The following is a 21,502-nucleotide window of genomic DNA, read 5'->3' as shown; positions in this document are numbered from 1 at the left end:
GCATATTGTTTGTCTCGCAAAATGTCCTTTATTGTATTAAATTTCAAGTTAACAAGTGTACTAGTTAGCTGTCGATGTCTTATACGTTTTGTATCAGAAAAAAATTAAAAGTCTTTTTATTGAAATTTATATGATTTAAATTATTATACTGATTATATTATAATAATATTATTTTATTTATTTTGCCCTCCTTTCAGGTGACTCAGGCTACGTCCACACGTACACGGGTATTTTTGAAAACGGAGATTTTCCGTTTTAAAAAATAATCCCGTCCACAAGTAAACGCAGAAATGAAGGAAAACGCTGCTAGGAACATGCAAAAGCAACAGGTGACAATACATTCCTAACCGTGTAGAAATGTCGGCCAATCAGAAGTCTAGAAACCTCGGTGGGAAATAGTAAACAAGGATGGGGCATAGAAGCAGAACCGAGTCGTCTGTGTGGAGGGACAGTAACTGTGTGTGTATATGTAAGCATTTAAACACTGCAGAGAGTACAATTAACAGTAACAGTATTGTAGAAATTCATTTCACCAAAACAATAACGTGGTGCACAGTGTGACGTCAAAAAAGGCGCACACCTTTGACGCTGCGTTTTCTCAGTTTTTCTCGTCCACACGTAAATGCAAAAACGGAGTTTTCAAAAATAACCGCCCTGGCCGGAGTTTTTAAAAATCTCCATTTTCAGTGACCAAAAACACAGTTTACGTGTGGACGAAAGGTGCAAACGCATAGAAAAATCTGCGTTTTCAAAAATACCTGGGTAGGTGTGGACGTAGCCTCAGTGTGTGGCATGCCAGGCCAGCAGTGTCATCATTAAAAAGGAGGTGGAGTACACACCGATACAGGTAAACATTTTAGGTGTATTTTTTCCTGTAAATGGTTCGTGACATAATACATAAGATAAAAAACGTTGATTAAAATTCAAATTATTATATTGAAAATAAGGAATTGATAATGATTTCTGTGTTCAATAGGTCAACCAGCCTTTTGAGCTTATTGGAATGGATTTAATTGGTCCACTAAAAATGACTTCAAATAACAACCAGTACATATGTGTACTTATTGACTACTTGACAAAATGGCCCCAGGCATATCAGTTGAAGTCCAAAAGCGCTGTAGAGGTAGCAAAATGCATTCTGAAGTTCTTTTACCAGTTTGAAGCACCGAAGCGCATTCTAACGGACCAGGGGAAGGAGTTTGTGAATGAAGTAAGAAAGAAACACCTAAAATCCATTACTCAGTTAGAAATTAACTGTTTTACTAGAGTAATGTGGTTATTTCTTTCTGAATTCAGATCAACCGAAACGTTTGCAAAATCCTAAACATTCAAAGGAGTCTCTGTGCCCAATACCACCCACAGACAAATGGGTTGGTAGAAAGGATGAATGGGACCATACAGAGGTATAATGTTATTTACGCATTTCATATGTTTATATTTTTAATGTGGTTTTCCTTCATATCCCAATAACTGCTTTGTTATTTAATTTTGTAGAGCACTTTCCAAGTTGGTAAATAAAAAGCCAGAGGAATGGGACAAACATTTGGATCCTGTCATGTTTGGCCTGAGAACCAAGCGCCATATGACCACTAAGTACTCACCCTTTTTTTAATGTTTGGTAGAGAGGCGAGGTACCCTACTCAAATCCCAGATGAATACAGAATAAGTTATTTTAAAACATTGTTGGATAAATAAGACTTTAAATGTCTTTTCTTGAATTTTTTTTTTTTTGATTTTCATATAATAACACATCCCTTTTCTACATCTTACAGGTGGACAGCAGTGTGGAGGACATTTTGTCTGTTGAAGAGGCAACAGAAGAAATTCTTAAGCTGGATGAAGTCCTTCAGACTGCTATTTCCAATAGCAAAAAAACACAGTCAAAATATCAAAACAAAAATAAAGGCAGACCTAGTCCGAGTTTTACAGTCGGCATGAAAGTGTGGAGGATGAACACAAGGAGCCAGCAGAGGAAAGGGGGCAAGTTAGATCGCAATTACCTCAGCCCCTACACAATTGCTGCTATAGCAGGAAAAAGTGTGGATCTTTTGGACAGCAAAGGTGTGACAATACCAAAAATTAACATTGATCATTTAATGGTGTTCACAGAGGAACAGCCAAGAATTCCACATAAGTTGTCTAATGCTTCTTCTTCTGAGCCATCCACCACTACCACATCCACAGTCGGGCCCCCAACCACCACCACATCAGCCTGTGAACCATCCACCACCACGTCCGCCTCTGAACCATCCACCACCACGTCCGCCTCTGAACCATCCACCACCACGTCTACACCAATGCATTGTCCAGTGCCGCTCTCGGCATGATGCATGCCTCCACTGCCTCTGTAAAATCTACAGTAGACCCCTCGATCATCAAGAGTATGTTTACTCATTTTAAGAAGTGCTAAAATTATTGGCATTTTTGGAATAGCATTTACTGACTACGTAGTCTTTAACTGTTGATGCAGAATGTTTACGAGTTGTGGGCTCATGTATTCAAAAGTTCTGTCTATCTTTTAGTCGTAAAACAAGGTTGATGAACAGTAACATACAGCTGAATAGCCTTGAGGAGGTGTTCCTTAAACCTGGAACACTAATGTGCAGTTAGGTAATACTGTCACTGTAACTTTTGCATTAGTCTAAATCACAAAGCATTCTGAAATATTCATAAAATATTTAACTTAATGTGCAAACTGACATGTAATAACCTAAGGAACACTAAAACTGATCTAATATTATCTTCTTATCATGTCTAAAAATATTCAGCTAAATTATTTTCCAACAATTTAGAGTTGTTGTTGTTGTTTTTTTTTGGGGGGGGGGGGGGGGGTTGTTCTAAGGTCCATCCAAATACAACATTATTTTTTGTAAACATTTCATAGATGTGACAGATGCTTGGGAGGGAAATAAGACGTATGTCCTCCTGTCAAAAATCGGACCATACAAGATATTCTTTGATGACATTAACAATACAGCTCCCCAAAGGGAATTAGAAAGTGAGGTAAAGTGACATTTCTTTCTTTTTGTTTTTATGCTTACTGTTTCCAACAAAAAAAGTTGGTTGCATAACTAACTTTATTTAATGTATTTAAATCAATTATTGTGAATCTCTTGTTGTAATTCCAGGTTATTAATGCTTATCTGACTGTCGTGGTAAACAAATTCAACCAACCACGGTATGGAAGCGGAATAAGCCAAAAATTAAGGTATTAAACAATATTCTGTCATTAAGTTGTCCTTAAAAGCTTTGCAATACGTATTATCAGTGAGGTGGGTCTAACTTGTTTTTTTAATGTGTTACAGATTGACCCAGTCTTCTACAAGTATATTTTGCGAGTTGTCAATGAAGGTCATCACTGGATGCTGGTGGTAATAATTTTTTCATACTTCATGGTCATTTGCGTATAGACTACTGGGTGACCAATTAAAGGAACAATATAAATACATTTTAAAACATTCTCCAAATTGGACAATTGGAGAATCATTTGCAATTAAGACAAGACACAATGTAGAAGAGCATATTACTAAGACATTGTGTGTCTTTTTAAAATTAATTTCTCACCCATCTTGATCTTATGTTCAAGCATAGATTAAGTAGTGCATTCAGTGTGCCTTGCAAGACACAAGTACATCGTCAATTTTATTTATTTGTAACTCTAGTGCTTCAACATTTAGGTGATCAAACCTGGAGAAAGGAGAAGGGCCCCCTTTCACTTGGTGAAAGCAAAAGGAGAGTCAAACAATGCCGGGACATTTCAAGGTAAATTTGTCTCTGCATATATGTTAACACAATGTAAATCCAGTAGAAGAAAAACATTTAAAACTCAGAAAGTGACATTATAAGTTACCTTAAAATTGTAGTAGTTGTAATGATCTTTAAAATAATCTGTCTAATGCAGGGGTGTCGAACTCCAGGCCTCGAGGGCCGGTGTCCTGTAGGTTTTAGATAATACCCTGGGTCAACACACCAGAATCAAATGATTAGTTCATTACCAGGCTTCTGGAGAACTTCAAGACATGTTGAGGAGGTCATTTAGCCATTTAAATCAGCTGTGTTGGATCAAGGACACATCTAAAACCTGCAGGACACCAGCAATTGGGGCGTGGAGTTCGACACCTGTGGTCTAATGCATCCTCATCTCACATTTCGGAGCTGCTGGATGTTGCCAAATATACACAAGCTGACACATTCCGTTTATTTTTAAGTCTTTGATGTAGAAGTTATACGCTCAAAGACAATCATGTTTTAAAATATATTTTAAAAAGTATGAATTCCAAGCATATTACTTTATTGTATTCAACAGTCTTGTTGAAATATCACAAATCTCTTAATTAGAAAACTCAACTTTTTATTTTTCGGAGCACTGCACCTTCTGTGTATACAGTATTTTAAAATGACTCATGTAATTACATTTGTAGGTTATGCCTCATTTAATCAAAAAGGCAAGGCAAATTTATTTGTATAGCACAATTCAACAACAAGGTGATTCAAAGTGCTTTACAGAGACATTAGAAACAAAAACAAATAAAAAGCATGATTTAAAATTGATTAAAACAAGCAAACAAACAAACTAACTAAACACACACATTTCACACCTGTTCGCGCGATCTGAACCCTTATCGTAAGGGGAGCTACCAGTCCTTCTGTGGACGAGCTACTTTCTATTTTAAATTCCCTGAATTTAAAATACTCTCTAGACCCAGTCTAGACCCAGCTGGGGAGCTACCCAGAGCTCTAAACCCACTTAACAAACAAACAAACAAACAAACAAACAAACAAACAAACAAAACAGTATATAAAATCAAAACAGATAAAATCAGAAATAGATAAGATCAGTAGTTAGTGTAAGTTTTGAAATTTAAGCTTAAAAGTGTGGATTTGGTGCTTTATTCAAATGCAGCTGAGAATAGGTGAGTCTTCAACCTGGATTTAAATAAACTGAGTGTTTCAGCTGATCTGAGGCTTTCTGGGAGTTTGTTCCAGATATAAGGAGCATAAAAGCTGAATGCAGCTTCTCCGTGTCTGGTTCTGACTCTGGGAACTGATAAAAGACCGGATCCAGATGACCTGAGGGATCTGGAAGGTACATACTGGGTCAGGAGGTCACTGATGTATTTTGGTCCTAAACCATTCAGAGCTTTATAGGCCAGCATCAGAACTTTAAAGTCTATCCTCTGACGGACAGGCAGCCAGTGTAAAGACCTCAGAGCTGGACTGATGTGGTCCACGTTTTTGGTCTTAGTGAGGACTCGAGCAGCAGAGTTCTGAATGAGCTGTAGTTGTCTGACTGATTTTTTAGGTAGACTTTTAAAGATGCTAGTAATCAAGCCTACTAAAAATGAATGCATGGACTAGTTTTTCCAGGTCCTGTTGAGACATCAGATCTTTTATCCTTGAAATATTCTTGAGGTGATAGTAAGCTGATTTTGTTATTGTCTTAATGTGTTTTTCTAAGTTTAGGTCTGCATCCATCACTACACCCAAATTTCTCGCCTGGTTTGTGGTTTTTAGATGTATAGATTGAAGTTCTCTGGTGACCTGTAATCGTTTTTCTTTGGCGCCAAAGACTATTACTTCAGTTTTGTTTTTGTTTAGTTGGAGAAAATTGTGGCACAACCAGTTATTAATTTCCTCAATGCATTTACCAAGAGCCTGTACAGGGCCTCGGTCTCCTGGTGACATTGTGATATATATTTGTGTGTCATCTGCATAGCTGTGATAGTTTATTTTGTTGTTCTTTATAATCTGTGCCAGTGGGAGCATGTAAATGTTAAACAGAGGGGGTCCCAAGATGGAACCTTGGGGAACTCCACATGTGATACTTGTCTGCTCGGATGTGAAGTTACCTATTGATACAAAGTATTTCCTGTTTTCTAAGTATGTTTTGAACCAGTTTAGTACAGTTCCTGAAAGACCTGCCCAGTTCTCCAGTCGTTTGAGTAATATGTTGTGGTCAACTGTATCAAATGCTGCACTGAGATCCAGTAAAACTAGGACTGACATTTTTCCACTGTCTGTGTTCAGACATATGTCATTAAACACTTTTGTCAGAGCGGTTTCAGTGCTGTGGTTCTGTCTAAAACCTGACTGGAAGGCATCGTAGCAGTTATTCTGTTTTAAGAAGTAATTGAGCTGTTGAGAAACTGCTTTTTCAATGATCTTACTTAAAAATGGGAGATTTGAGATCGGCCTGTAGTTTTTCATTTGTGTCTTGTCAAGATTGTCCTTTTCAGTATAGGTTTGATTACAGCAGTTTTTAGTGGTTCTGGAAACACACCTGACATTAAGGAAAAGTTGACGATCTGTAACAGGTCTGACTCTAAAGTCTTTGAGACCTTTTTGAAAAAACTTGTTGGCAGGACATCTAAACAGCAAGAGGAGGAGTTCAGTTGACCTAAGATGTCCTCCAGGTCTTTGCTGTTAATCGGGTGAAACTGTTTGATGGTGTTTAAACTGTTTTTCGGTGGACACAGTACATATCCTGGATCTGCTGTTGATGTACCAACTGCTTGTCTAATCTTTTGGATTTTGTCTGTGAAGAATTTGGCAAAGTCATTGCAGGCCATGGTTGAATGAAGTTCAGCTGCCACTGGCACAGGAGGGTTTGTTAGCCTGTCAACTGTAGAAAATAAGACCCGAGCATTATGGCTGTTTTTAGTGATGATGTCAGAGAAGTAGGACCTTCTTGCACTCCTCAGTTGTAAATTATAATTGTGAAGTTTGTCTTTATAGATGTCATAATGAACCTGGAGGTTTGTTTTTCTCCATCTGCGCTCAGCTTTCCTACACTCTCTTTTTTCATTTTTCACTAGTGTGGAGTTTCTCCATGGAGACTTTTTCCTTCCAGAGATAACCTTCACCTTAATGGGGGCAATAGTATCCATTACATTTAACATTTTTGCATTAAAGCTATTGACGAGCTCATTGACTGAACCTTTGGACAGGTCAGGTGTTAATGGGAAGACCTGGTTAAAGATCTCACTACTGTCTTCAGTTATACACTGTTTTGTGATCACTGCTGTTGATATATTTGTGTGGGCTGAGATTTTACTTTCAAAGAAAACACAGTAATGATCAGATAAGCCCACATCAGACACAGTAATGTTTGAAATGCTCAGGCTCTTGGAGATCAGTAGGTCAAGAGTGTGTCCTCTATTACATGCTGAGTCAGCCCAAAGTTGCCCAGAGTGTTACTCAGGTCTTTAGTCCCTTTGTCCTGAGGGTTGTCCACATGGATGTTAAAATCCCCAACAATAATTACACAGTCGAAATCAACACAGATCACAGACAGCAGTTCACTGAGGCCATTAAAAAAGTCTGTGCAGTATTTGGGAGGCCTGTAAACATTAAGAAACACAACTTTGGATGGGGCCTTCAGCTGTAAAGCCACATATTCAAAAGACTGAAAACTTCCAGGAGATAGCTGCTTACATTGAAATGATTCATTAAATAAAACAGCAACCCCTCCTCCTCTCCTGCTCACCCTGGCCTCACTGATAAAACTGTAGTTAGGAGGGGTCGTCTCGATGAGAACAGCTCCACTGTTACTTTGGTCCAACCAAGTTTCAGTTAAAAACATAAAATCAAGGCTGTGCTCAGTGATTAAATCATTAATTAAAAATGTTTTCCCAGCTAAAGATCTAACGTTTAATAAAGCCAACTTAAGTGTTTTAGAGGCATTACTTGTCCCCTCGTGTTTGGGAGCAGTCTGTGGCACACAAGGTATGTTTACTATATTTAAAGATCTTTTAGAGTGCAGCTCTCTGTGTTTTGACCAGGCCACATGTCTCCTTCTGTCACCTAAAAGTACAGAGATTTTAAAACCTTCTAGTAAACAGGGTCCCAGCTTCTCCTGGGAAAAGTCACCACTGCCATAATCCTCGCAGCCCGGACCCTCCACACATCACACAGACTGCGGAGACAAAGCATGAAGGTGGTAAGGAGGAACTAAGGGGGGCGAGGCTGGGCAATGTGACTTCGATTGCTCTGTTGAGGGTGGGGCTCGGTGGCGAACCTTTGGCTGCTTTGGTGGGGGGTTTATGGGGGACAAAGAGGGATTGGGCCGGGGGGTAGATCTGAGCCCAGCATTGACCCGCTCCATCATCTCTTCAGTGAATTTCAGGTGTGGGGAGGAGGGAGAAAGGGAGGGGGAGGAGGGTGATGGCCTGTCAGGGGTTTGGGGGACTGGGGAAGATCCTGGTCGTTGGTGTTGTTGAGAGAGTTGGAGGCAAATAGGGACCCCTCTTCTTGCCTCAGATGTCTCTCCTTTCTGAGGCTCTTCCCGGGTGGGGGCAGATGGAGCTCCTCCTCAAGGTTTCTGCTGGGCTTTGTCTGTTCTTGGAGTACTGTTTGTTCCTCTTTATGATATAACTCCTCGTTTATCTCAGCCTTGGCACCAAGCACAGATGGATGACGTATGGAATAAAACAAGTTGGAGGTGAACAGTTTCACCCCTGACTTTTTAAAATTAAATCCATTTGCTTTAAACAGATGCCTGCGTTCCCAAAAAATATTAAAGTTGTTGATAAAATGCACTGAGTGGTCAGCACATGCTGATATAAGCCATTTATTCAGTGTAAACAACCTGCTGAATCTCTCGTCTCCTCCTCTGACCGGCGGTACAGGTCCACTGATGAATACAGCTGCATTCAGAGAGTTTACAGTGTTTAATAATCCAATAAAGTCCCGTTTCAGAACCTCCGATTGTTGTTTGGACACATCGTTTGACCCTGTATGCAGGACAATGTTTGTCACAGTTGGATATTCATCTGCAATTTGAAGAATTCTCTCCTTCAGGATGTTGACCATATCGTTAGGAAAGCAGAGGACTTTAGTGTTCTTACCGCACATGCTTTGTACATCCTTTACGGCAGAGTCACCCACAATCAGCGTTTCAGGCCTAGCCTTTAGCTTTCCCCGTGGATTTTCAGGCCTTACTTCGCTACTTTTAGATGGATGGTTGTCCGATATAGATCCAGGGTCCTTTGATAGTGGAGCAAATCTGTTCTGCAGTTTCACATTCAGTTGTTTTGAAGGTTTGTTGTTAACCTTCCTATTCACGGTTGTCCAGTCCTGTTTCCTCTCGTATACAGGGGTAGAAGAGCTTCTCTGTCTCGTAGGAAGTGAAGGCCAGTCGGTTTCAGAGATTTCAGCTCGCTGTGCCCTGCCTGTGATACGTCCTCCCCCTTCCAGGAGACATGATTTATGTCTTGGTTTTGCACCAAGACAGTCCAAGGGGGGATTATCGCTTGAGAATTTATAATAGTGCACAAAGTCTACTTTCTTGGTCATGTTATCTGTGCTCCTTAGCTGTGTGCTAGCTTGCTCATCGCCATTGTTTTGAGTCAAAGGCAAGGTTGTTTCATTTCCACACAGTCCATTTACCTCCACGTTTACTTCTAAGTGATGAATTTTTGTCTCCAGTGCTGCAATCTTCTGCAGGAGGCTGTGGTAGTCATCTGTGGAGAGGGAAGGCATCTTGTTGCTAGTTAGCCTAGCGGTTAGCACCTTTCTAGGCTATTGAGGCTGCTCGGTGCCCAGACGCTGTAATCAGGCTTCAGCTGTGTCTAGGCCACAGACACACGGAGCGCTGAGGATAAGGTAACTATAAAAAACACAGTTTGTTGGGATCCTGGGTCTATCGACCACGTGTTTTGAGTTGTCTTGTGTCCCTGTGATTTTGTATTATGGCTTATGTTCAAAGCTCACTTTGTAACCCTGAGTTTATTCTATAGAGAAAAGTGTCATATTTTGGGGTTGTTGGATTATGTTTGGTTCCCAGATTATTTATTAATTTCCTCCTGTGTAGCTGTCCTCTGTGTATCCCGCTGTATGACTGTTTATGTAGGTAGGTAAGTTCTTGTGCCTTGTTTACCCAACTGTAGCACAGTTTCCACCTTCTGGGGTCTGTTCTTCGTACCTCGCTAAGTAAGTTAGCTGGATTTGATTGTTGACGATTTCGCGTGATCTTGGATCGTTCAGTTCTCCGAAGCTCATCCGGGACTTGCTGTCATAGCAACAGATCCGTAAGCGTAAACCTGCTTGGGAGCAGGCTTACTTTATGTAAACAGGATTAGATCGCGGCCACTCAGGTATGTCCGCTTCATGTATACGAAAGCAACAGCGATATTTTACCACTGTGTTTCCATAAATAAATATTATCAATGTAACTAAAGATAATGCAGTACTTGATCCTTTTATTGATTTCATACAGATACATACAGGTCATTTTCTAAAAAAAAAAAAAAAAAAAAAAAAAAAGGGAAATGTACTATCAATCATTCTATTTCATGTATTTGATTATTTCAGATGTAATTCATATTTTAGAGTAGTAATAGTAAATTACTTCGTGTAATCAAGATGAGAGACCACGGCTATAAAAGCGAAGGTGGATTTGGGAAGTCTGTCGCAGCCATGTCCTGTCCGTATACGTGAGCCACCCATTGCCCATTGCGGAAGGTGCAAGATTGATAAGGAGAGTTTCCAGAATTCAGCGTATATTGCGGGATAGACAGGATCCTTTAGCTCAGCGCGACAGTGTGCTCATAGAGTTATCGATTTTCCCGTGAGAGTATTATTTACTTAACCAACTTGTTGACGAGGGGTGCAGGACCACCACCTGTCTTTTTTTTTGCTCTGCCCTTTTCTTGGTTGCTGTTATAAACAAACAAACAGATTATTTCAGGGTCTCTTTTCAAGAGACTAAAAGCAATATAAGTGATAAATATTACCATTCTGTAGAATATTCTTATATTTCACTTTTACTTGTTCCCATGTTCTAGTGGGTCCTGTTGTGGCTCTAATGTGAAAGAGGATATAATGTAATATAATAAATTTACCCTACTGCCTACTGGTGTTGGCCAGAGGGGCCGATGGCGCGATATGGTAGCCTCGCTTCTGTCAGTCTCCCCCAGGGCAGCTGTGGCTACAACTGTAGCTTACCTCCACCAGTGTGTGAATGTGAGAGTGAATGAATAGTGGCATTGTAAAGCGCTTTGGGTGCCTTGGAAAGCGCTATATAAATCCAATCCATTATTATTATTATTATTAAATTACTTACGAGTTTAATTTGTCAGCAACTTTCTGCCAGCCCTCTCTCCTTGCTTTTGCAGCCTTTGCAGTGTTCCCTTGCGTTTTAATTAAACTCTGAAACTCCTGAAATCCCTCACTCAAGAGTTCTTGCTCTGCTGCCGAAAAATACCGAGCGCGCTCCTTCGACATTTTCGCCGATCAATGTTTCTACTATCGATGCGTAGCCCCTGTTAAGCCACCCAGTGATCTCACATTACTTCATCCAGCTATACTAATCGTCAACAACAGGTGTGTTCGGAGAACCGGAATAGCGAGCTCAAAGTTGGCGCGATGATTTGATCTTGGATGTAGTAAGCGAGGTACGAAGAACGGACCCCTGGTCAACAACACTGGTGTTTTGTTTTTCTAATTTGGCCAAGATGTCCGCTGGATGTCCTTCCCCTGGCTTGTACCAGCACCCCACACGCACCTTACATGTCTAGGTTTAGCACGCAAATCGTTTATACAGAACAACTTATTAATCCTTACTACATATGTCTTTCAGGTTTTTCATGAGACACAGAGGGCTTAATGCATCAAGATGGGCATGTGACACACTGCCTCATCCTATTCAACAGTATGCAACTTCATGTGGTGCCTACGTATTGAAGGTATGTGTAAGACCATGACTGAAATAAACATAATGAATAAAAGGCATGCAGAATCTGCAGCAAATTATGATAAATTACATGATCAAATATACATATTTTTCACAATTGCTTACATTAATTTCCTTATGTTAATGGCAATGAGGTTAACTTCATAACTACTTACATGGTGTAAGAGTAAACGTTTATAAGATTTCAGCTTTCAATATTTTATGTTCTGAGTATGTAACAGTCCATGGACTTCAAATTTCCTTTTGAACTTCCTCAATTCTTGGTGCATGATGCTCTATTGCCAGCCCTGGTTGTAAATGGTCAGTTATGTTGGGTTTATGTAGTCCCCCCCTACCAGCTGTAGCAGTCAATGCATTCTCTGGTATGTATCAGCTAGACAATTTGTCCCAGAGAACTGCCACTCACTAAATTAATTGTGTTTTTGCAACCATTCTGTTGTGAGATGTTTGTGTGAAAATCTCAGTAGACCATTAGTTCCACAAATGCTCAGCCCAGCCTATCTGTAAGTAACAACAATCTTACAGATTGTTAACACTATCAAATAATTTTATATTAAATTACTCAACAGATGTTTACTTCATCCCAATTACAAGCCATATGAACAGCAAACATGGTTAATTTTTTCCCTTTACCTTTGTTAGATCACATTTATGAATTAATGTGCTTCTTGTTTTTTGGTTTTTTTTATAAAATGTTATAAAAAAAATCAGTTCTAATCAAGTGGAGTGAGTGGAAAGACACAACACATTTACACGTGAAGCAATATGTTTCCCAACTAAATGGGATCAGCTGCTCATCAATAGTGACATTAGTCCCAGGGTTGTAAAACAGGGGGAGGTGGTGCACACACTTATCCCACACTGTCCTGATGGCAGCTAGCTTGTCTCTCTGCCGTCGAGCTGGTCTGTTGTCTTGGTTATCAAAACAGATAATCCTGGAAATTTTGTGGAAGTTTTCCAGAGACATTGATGCACAGAAAGGTTCTTGCCGGTTTCTGCATCCCACAGGGATTCTGTGGATTCCCCTTTGGACCTGAAAAGTCCTGCAAGGATAAGAACCCCAAAGTAGGCCTTTGGGGTTCTTAGATAAATTTGGTCCATCTCCTTCCACCTCTCTCCAAAAACACACCTTCCTTCTAGATTACTGCAATCCAGAATAATTTTCTGGATGGAATCTGGGATGAAAAGCTCAAATGAAGACTTGATGTCCTGCACATGAGTAACTGTCAGCCGTGTTGGCCCTGGCTTATCACAGTAACAGCTCTGCAGGGTGGCTCATTTCTTGGCAAGAAGACCATTCAATTTCACCAGTTATTGACTGTTGAGCTCGAAGAGTTTTCTTCTTCTTCGGCCATGTTCTCTTAATAATGCACACACTTGGTGGTTGATTACTTTTCCCGTTTCTTTAATTGTTAGCAACACAGGAGGGAAAACCATACATTACTTCAGCAGTTCGCGCTTTGGAACAACAGGAAGTGAAGTAATCTATAATCACCAAAATAAAATCCTTTTCAAAATAAAATGACAATCAGAAAACGTCTTTCACAACATAAAATAAATTAATATATTTACTCATGAGAACACAAATCTAACACCCCCCCTTGTTCTCATGCTGTTAACCCATAGCATCTTATGCATTTCCAAAGAACCATTTTTGAAACTTTCTGAGTCTCACTCTTGTAACTGGTTTTGTTAGTATGTCTGCAGCCATTTCTTCTGATGGACAGTGTTCAATGCAGATTTTCCTTTCATTTACCGCTTCACGAATGAAGTGATATTTCACATCAATATGCTTTGACCTCTGTCTGTTCACTGGGTTTTTACTCAACGCAATGGCCCCTTGGTTGTCCCCAAACAGTTTAGTACATGTGTACCTTTTTCTGTCCATGCCGTTTAACAGTTGGGTTAAGTACATGCTTTCCTGAGTAGTGGTTGCAAGACCAATGTATTCAGCTTCACATGTTGAGAGTGCCACTGTAGGCTGTTTCTTTGTTTTCCAAGATATTACTGGTCCCTCTTTAGTAAGTGCAAAACAGTAGCCTGTTGTACTGCGTCTGTCTTTTACAGAGGATGCCCAGTCAGAGTCACTGTAAGCAATTAGATCTAGATCCTCACTGCTTTTCTTAAAGATCAGTTCAAAGTCGTTTGTGCCTTTTAGGTATCTGAGGACTTGTTTTGCCGTTACTAAGTCCTCTCTCGTGAGTTGAGCTAGTGTTTGAGATAGTCTGCTAACAACCCAGCTTATATCTGGTCTCGTACACGTCATGGCATATATCAAACTGCCCACTATTTCTCTGTACTCTCTTGAGTTAACAGTCTCATTTGCATCACTTCCTCCACATGTAGTAGTGTCTGTTTTTAGTTCACACGGTGTGGATCTGGGTTTGCATTCAGACATCCCAAAGCGTTCCAACATTCTTTGAATGTACCTCTGATTCATCCTGATTTCACTCTCTTTTTGTATAAACTGTATCCCAAGAAAACTGGATATTTTCCCCAGGTCTTTCATGTTAAACTTTGACCTCATTGTTTCTTTGAATGTGTTTAACAAGTTAGTATTGCTAGCTGCAATGATCAAGTCATCTACCCAGATGATAACCAGTAGAGTTTCATGTCCAATGTCCTTTCTGTATACACAGTGATCAGAAAGGTTTCTTTCAAAGTCATTTTGTTCAAGGTAGTCATTCAAGAGTTTGTACCAGTTTCTACCTGATTGTTTTAACCCGTAAAGGGATTTGTTTAATTTGTACACCAAGTTTTCTCCTGACTCTGTTTGCTCAAAACCTTCTGGTTGTTCCATGTATATTTCTTCCTCAATGGGAGCATGCAAATATGCAGTTTTAACATCCATTTGGTGGATAATAAGATCATTCTGGACTGCTATTTGCATTAGGGTTCGCACAGATGTCATGTTTGCTGTTGGTGCAAATGTCTCTTGGTAATCTATTCCTTGTGTTTGGTTGTAACCTTTTGCTACAAACCTGGCTTTGAATATTTGTCCTTGTTCATTTTCTTTGAGGGCGTAGACCCATTTTCCTCCAATGGTATTTCTACCAGTAGGTAAAGTAGTCAGTTCGAATGTGTCATTCTCTTTCAGAGAGTTGATTTCTTCTGTCATTGCCTGTTTCCACCTTGGTGCCTCTGGTGACATCAGCGCCTCTTTATAGGTTTGGGGGATTCCACAGGTTGCTCTGTAACAATAATCAACACTTGCAGAGGTTACATTTGCTAAATCTTTGCAGTTAGATGTGTAATCCTCTAGATATTTAGGAGGTTTCCTTTCTCTGTTAGGATAGCGCTCAGTTTGGTTTTGCTCATCACCCTCATTTCTTTCTATGTCAGGGTTTGGTTCATTTGTGCTGGTTTCCTCTTCTCTAGGAGGTCTGTTCTCTGCTGCATTTTCATTTTGTTGTTCTGTACTTTCTTTTAAAGGCACTACATGTTCATAAGTCTGAATTTCTGTGTCATATTCATCAGTCTGTGTGTTGTTCAACAGTGTTCTTCTTGATAAATCTCACGAGTCTGTGTTTTGACACTTTTCCTGTGTGAGGGTTATAAACCAGGTATGCTGGGCTATTTTTACTATAACCCACAAATATTCCTTTTTCACATCTGGGATCAAGTTTCTTGTGGTTATGTGTGTATGCATAACAGTCTGACCCAAATATCCACAGTTTTGAGAGATCTGGTCTTTTCCCTGTCAACATCTGATATGGTGTACTTTTAGTCCTGTTACTGTAGCATCTGTTGCGGGTGTGTGCTGCATTTTGAATGGCGTAAGGCCATAATTCTTTTGGCAGCTCTTTTTCTAGTAAAAGGCACCTCCCCATTTCAAAGAGAGTTCTCCATTGCCTCTAAGCTGTGCCATTCTGATGGGGAGAATATGGCGCAGATGTCTCATGCTTTATGCCCTTTTTCCGTAAAAGAGACTGGAAGGAACTGCTTGTGAACTCGGTGCCATTGTCCGATCTAATGCACTTAACACTGCCGTATGGTGCACAGTCAGCTAGAAACTTTGCTGTGGCCTCTGTGGTGTCACTTTTCTGTTTTAGAAAGTAAACTGACACTGCCCCTGAAAAATCATCTGTAAATAATATAGCGTATTTATGACCACTTTGGCCACTTGGTTCAATGGGGCCGGCTAGATCAGTGTGCACCAACTGTAATGGCTCACTCGCTTTTGGGTCGCTTTGTCTGTTTCTGTTGTTAGTGAATTTCCCTTCTGTGCACACATTACAATCTAACATGCCACTGCCTGTGATTTTCATGCCATCTACAACATCGGGTAGCTTTAACACATCACTAACATTACAATGTCCTAAAATTTCGTGCCATGTTTTCACATCACAAGCCAGATTAACAGTGTCACAGGACATCATGTCATTGTATGATGTTTCATTGTTTACTGTTTTCAAATAGTAGAGTCTGTTGTATTCTTCAATGGAGAAGACTGTCCCATCTTTGTTCACCAGTTCATTCTGTCCCTTCTTGAAGATCACCTGTGCTCCATAGGTTGTAGCTGCCTTCACTGAAAATATGCTCTGAGGGTAGGATGGGATGAACAGGGCATCTCTCAGTGTGATGGTGGTACAGTGTCCTTGTATGTCCCGTAGAGAGACGTTGGCATCTCCCCTCTTGAGTGCGACGTTGTTTGTCCTGGATCCATCCATCAGCGAGCTCCATGTAGTGTTTCCCAGGATCAAAAGTCTCAAACTTTATGAACTTGTTCTTCTCCGTAATGATGTGTGAAGTAGCACCACAGTCCACCATTAGTCCTTCTCTTATGTCAGTAGGCAGAAGTCTTTGACTGACTTTAAATACAAAAGTCTGCTCTTCTTTCTTGTCCTCTTGTTTTACTACAGTTAGTTTCGCATCATCTCTGTACTTGGTTTAGTGACTGATAATAGTGTCCTTTAGGCCAATGATCCGCATGTGGCCAAGAAACTTTGTCTCCCAAAGTTCGTAACTGTTTTCGTCTCCGTTGAAAACTAACCTCTGCCATCTTCCTCCTGTTGTGTCACGCCTGGGCCCATAACCTGTTGAGCTCGAAGAGTTTTCTTCTTCTTCGGCCATGTTCTCTTAATAATGCACACACTTGGTGGTTGATTACTTTTCCCGTTTCTTTAATTGTTAGCAACACAGGAGGGAAAACCATACATTACTTCAGCAGTTCGCGCTTCGGAACAACAGGAAGTGAAGTAATCTATAATCACCAAAATAAAATCCTTTTCAAAATAAAATGACAATCAGAAAACGTCTTTCACAACATAAAATAAATTAATATATTTACTCATGAGAACACAAATCTAACATTGACATCCATATTTCTTCACTTGCTGTCTGGTGGGCTTGTTCTGGTCCTGGAGCTGTCTGCTGATGGGGTACTCGTCTTTGTTTTGTTACTAATTTGTGCTCAACCTCATCCTCTTCTTCAAAGTCACTGTCAGACTCAGAAATGTGAAATATTCTGAAACCTCTTTGTCAACATCATCATCCGAAGCCCCTCTCTCTTCCAAAATCAATTGGATGGCCCTCGCAGCAGATAATCTTTTGCCATCTTGATCAATTGTGATAAAGAACCACACTGGCAAAGTATTTTTTATAGTATTATGCCCCTAATTTGCAGGTGGGACAGGGTATGAGAAAATAAAATTTGGATCCCTCAAGAAAGAGGGTAAAATGTGCGGCAATGTAAGAGCAGACGGTGTTGATAGTTGAATTTTCAACAATGTTGCAACTTTGTGCGGGAGGGGAAGAAAACACTATCAGCAGCACCAGAAAGGAGGAAGACAGAGTGTGGGAACACAGGACCTGCACTTTCAACACTTTTATTAGACCTGGGTCCAGTGGACCCGAACACCTTGTATGTAATGTAAATGCGTGGGGGGAGGTACAGTATGAGGTCATTGAAAATTAGTTCGGATTTATGTTCTTCACAGAAAATAAGCCAAAGCCAATGAATTTCAGGTTGAAAAAATAATTGTTTAATTTTTCTTTTGAAAAAAACTGAAAACGGGTCTCACAGACCCGAACACCATACAAGGGTTAATGTTATCATCTATAGCCCATAGTGTAAGCCAGTTCTTGTCATGTAGTTAATATGACATGTATTTCTTGTCTGTGTTTGATGTTGTCAAGCCTCCCTTGTTGGTTCGTGTCATGTCGGCATGTTGTTATGCTTGCTGTTTTACTTTGACAGTCCTGTGCTTCTTTCTTCTTAGTGTTTAATTTTACTCTTCTACTGTGATGTCATAATTTTCATTTCATTTAGCTGTGTCCCTATATGTTTCCAATTTCCATGATCACCTCCTGTCTGTATCTCAGACCTTTTTCTTCCTTTGTTTTGCTGTCAAGTCATCTGTGTATTTTACCTCCACGTCTCATCACAATACGCATTGTAGTCATCATAGATAAGATAACATAGGATAGGACAGGATAAGACTTTATTGATTACACAAAGGTGAAATTTTTGCGTTACCTCAGCTCAAGTAGGTAAAGTATGTATCAGAAGGAAAATACAAAAATACCAGTAAATACAAACAAATAGAAAATACACTTTATAGAATGGTAGCATACAAAGTATGTGCTTATGGATGTGCTTGTGGAAATATCCAAGACAAACTATATAGCTTAACATAACTATTCTACCATTACTGTTCCTGTGAAGTAATAGATATCTACATGTACATGAAGACACACGTAGACACTAAATATACATATGCATACATATATACCTGCACACCTCCATAAACAGAGAAGGTGCATTTTGCATTAATTTTGACCATGGATGTCCACAAAGTCCAGTGAATTATGACATCGTCATTGAGGAGTTATAGAGTTTAACTGCTGTTGGGATGAATGATCTGCGAAAGCGCTCCTTCCTGCAGCAAGGATGTTTCAGGAAGGAGCTGTGATAGTTGTCTAAATTGGTTCATATTTAGCATAATTTCATAATTATTTTCCCAATTTAGTTGTTATTCCTGTTCCATCTTTGCTGGCGTTCTGTTCATGTTTACCTGCCTTAATAAAATCACTTGCTTTTGGTTCTAGTCTCTGCTCTGTCTCCTCCAGTGTCTCCATTTGTGTCCTCTTTCTTGTTCAACACAAGCACTTACTATGATATATGAAATAAATATGATTCCAATTTTTTGAATAGCAAATGTTATTTCAAATAATGACAGCATTGTTATACATTTTATTCACAGTTTGCAGAGTGCATCTTAAAAGATGTTCCAGTAGAGTTTGAGAACTCTGCTTCAAGTATTGCAAGTCTGAGACAACAGATTGCAATATGTCTTCTTGAGAATACAGGTATCATTACAAATATAAATTAAATAGTAAAGTACAAACTGTTACATTGAACGTGTTTTTAACATTGTTCTTTTATTGCTATAATCTTATTATGTAGTCATGCAAACAGAGTTCATTATTAAAATTAAAGTATTTGCTTCTTGTTGTTGAAGATGACCTGACTGACCTATGCCACTATTGTGGGAACCATGATGGTGACACGGAATGGGTAAATGCTTATGTTTTACATGTCCATAGCCCATTCAGCTTAAAAAGCTGATTAAAAAAAACAAAACAAAAATATAATTTTAAAAATGTCACAGACCATGTGAATACATCATCTGACTTATTGTAGTTGTAATGAATGGTGGACTGCTTTATGATCTGAGTATTTTGCAAAATTGTTATTTAAATACTTATTCGTACAACACTATTAACATAATACTTGTGTTTCCTTGTTTTGTCTAATTCAGATTGGCTGTGACATTTGCCCACGGTGGTACCACAGGGGCTGTGCAAAGAAGCCCCGCAAGAGCAAAGAAAACAAATTTGTCTGTGAAGCATGCTGGTCAGACAGTTAGGTTCTCTGGTAATTTTTCTGAGGCTTTGAAATGTGTGTGTTTTGTATCGTTGTCTCCAATAATATTAATTAGTTCTTTATGTTTGTGTTGCTGTGTGTGCGCTTCTGTATTGTTAACAACATTAAAATTCAGCTTTGATTTGAATTAGTTTGTAGGATTATTCAATTAGTTTTTGTTTCCTAACATGTTAACATTATAGGTACTGTGGGAAAAGAATCAATATATGTTGTTTCATGGTTTACTGGTGTTCAGCTTCCGCTATACCCCCTGTTTCTGGTATATTTGTTACTTTATTTCAATTGGTGGTTTCTTCTTTAAACACTATTTTGGTATATAAAATAATAATAATAATAATAATACATTTTATTTAAATAGCGCCTTTCAAAGCACCCAAGGACACTGTACAACAGATAAAAAACTGGAAATATACACAATGATAAAAATAGAGATAAAAGTTAAAACATACAGAAATTTAAGAATAGGCAATTTTAAACAGATGAGTTTTAAGGGTGGACTTAAAAAGAGAGAATGAGCTAATATTTCTGAGGTCCGGGGGTAGGGAATTCCAAAGTCGAGGGGCAGTGCAACTAAAGGCCCTCCCTCCCATTGTGATCAGACGAGCAGAGGGAACAGAGAGAGAAAGAGAAGATGAAGATCTGAGGCAGCGGGATGGGAGCTTCATCTGTAATAAGTCAGAGAGGTACGGTGGAGAGAGAGAATGAATAGCCTTGAATGTATACAGAATTATTTTAAAATGGATGCGAAATTTGACCGGGAGCCAGTGAAGTTGCTTCAGGATTGGGGAGATGTGGTGGGTAGAAGAAGTCCTAGTAATAATACGGGCAGCAGAGTTCTGGACACGTTGGAGCTTGTTGATAGATTTTTGTGTGAGGCCAAATAATAATGAGTTGCAGTAGTCAATCCTAGAAATAACAAGATTATGGATGAGAATGGCAGTGGCGTGAGGTGTGAGGAAGGGGCGGAGGCGATTAATGTTACGGAGTTGGAAATATGCTGCACGTGTAATATTATTGATATGCGAGTTAAAGGATAATGTGCTATCGAGAATGACACCCAAGCTTTTCACAGAAGGAGAGGTAGGGACCAGCGAGTTATTGATGGTGAGAGAGAAATTGTTAATTCTGGATAGCAGTCGTTTGGTGCCAACCAGAAGAAGTTCTGATTTATTGCTGTTGAGTTTAAGAAAGTTGGAGGAGAACCAAGAATTAAGTTCAGCTAGACAGAGGATGAGGGAGGGTGGAGGAAGAGTAGAGTCAGGTTTGGTAGAGAGATAGAGCTGGGTGTCATCGGCGTAGCAGTGGAACTGAATATTATATTTACAAAAAATATGTCCGAGTGGAAGAAGGTAAATGATGAAAAGAAGGGGCCCGAGGACAGATCCCTGGGGCACCCCAGTGGATAAAGGAGAAAGCTGAGAAGTGAAGGATTTTAATTGAATGAACTGAGTGCGGTCAGATAGGTATGATTTAAACCAGGCTAGTGGAGCGTGAGAGAGACCAATAGAAGCTAATCTGCTAAGGAGAATGGGATGAGAGATGGTGTCAAAAGCTGCACTCAGATCAAGAAGGATAAGGATGGAGAGGAGACCAGAATCAGCTGCTATAAGAAGGTCGTTTGTTATTTTTATAAGAGCAGTTTCAGTGCTATGTAAAGGACGAAAACCGGACTGGAACTGTTCGTAAAGGTTATTATCAGTTAGGTGAAGATGGACTTGTGAAGCAACTATTTTTTCAAGGATAAAACCGCCGCAAAGGTTTAAAGTAGGTTAGGATTCGCCGAAAGGAACCGAATTAGACATTTGTGCGCTTTTACAATTTGTTACGAAGTAATTATGGCTACCTCTAAAACCTGAGTCTATGTGTGTATGTGTCTGGAAGTAAGTTGATTTTACAGCACAATACGCTGCTGAACTACTTAC

At 39.6% G+C, this 21,502-nt stretch overlaps 2 long non-coding RNA genes across 2 annotated transcripts; both read left to right on the top strand.

The window, feature by feature from the left end:
- The first annotated feature begins 707 nt into the window (after nt 1–707).
- Nucleotides 708–1,682, top strand: LOC120716091. Its single transcript, XR_005691802.1, has 4 exons — nt 708–847; nt 977–1,210; nt 1,297–1,403; nt 1,495–1,682. It is a non-coding gene; the product is annotated as an uncharacterized LOC120716091 (long non-coding RNA).
- Nucleotides 1,683–1,761: 79 nt separating this feature from the next.
- LOC120716090 lies at nt 1,762–19,526 on the top strand. The gene is made up of 8 exons (XR_005691801.1): nt 1,762–2,381; nt 2,885–3,208; nt 3,306–3,371; nt 3,678–3,762; nt 11,579–11,684; nt 18,898–19,003; nt 19,156–19,211; nt 19,456–19,526. It is a non-coding gene; the product is annotated as an uncharacterized LOC120716090 (long non-coding RNA).
- Nucleotides 19,527–21,502: the final 1,976 nt, after the last annotated feature.

The sequence above is a fragment of the Simochromis diagramma genome, unplaced genomic scaffold (genome assembly GCF_900408965.1).
Source record: "Simochromis diagramma unplaced genomic scaffold, fSimDia1.1 OVJJ01000583.1, whole genome shotgun sequence".
NCBI lineage: Eukaryota > Metazoa > Chordata > Actinopteri > Cichliformes > Cichlidae > Simochromis > Simochromis diagramma.
This window is presented reverse-complemented; position numbering and strand designations above follow the sequence as displayed.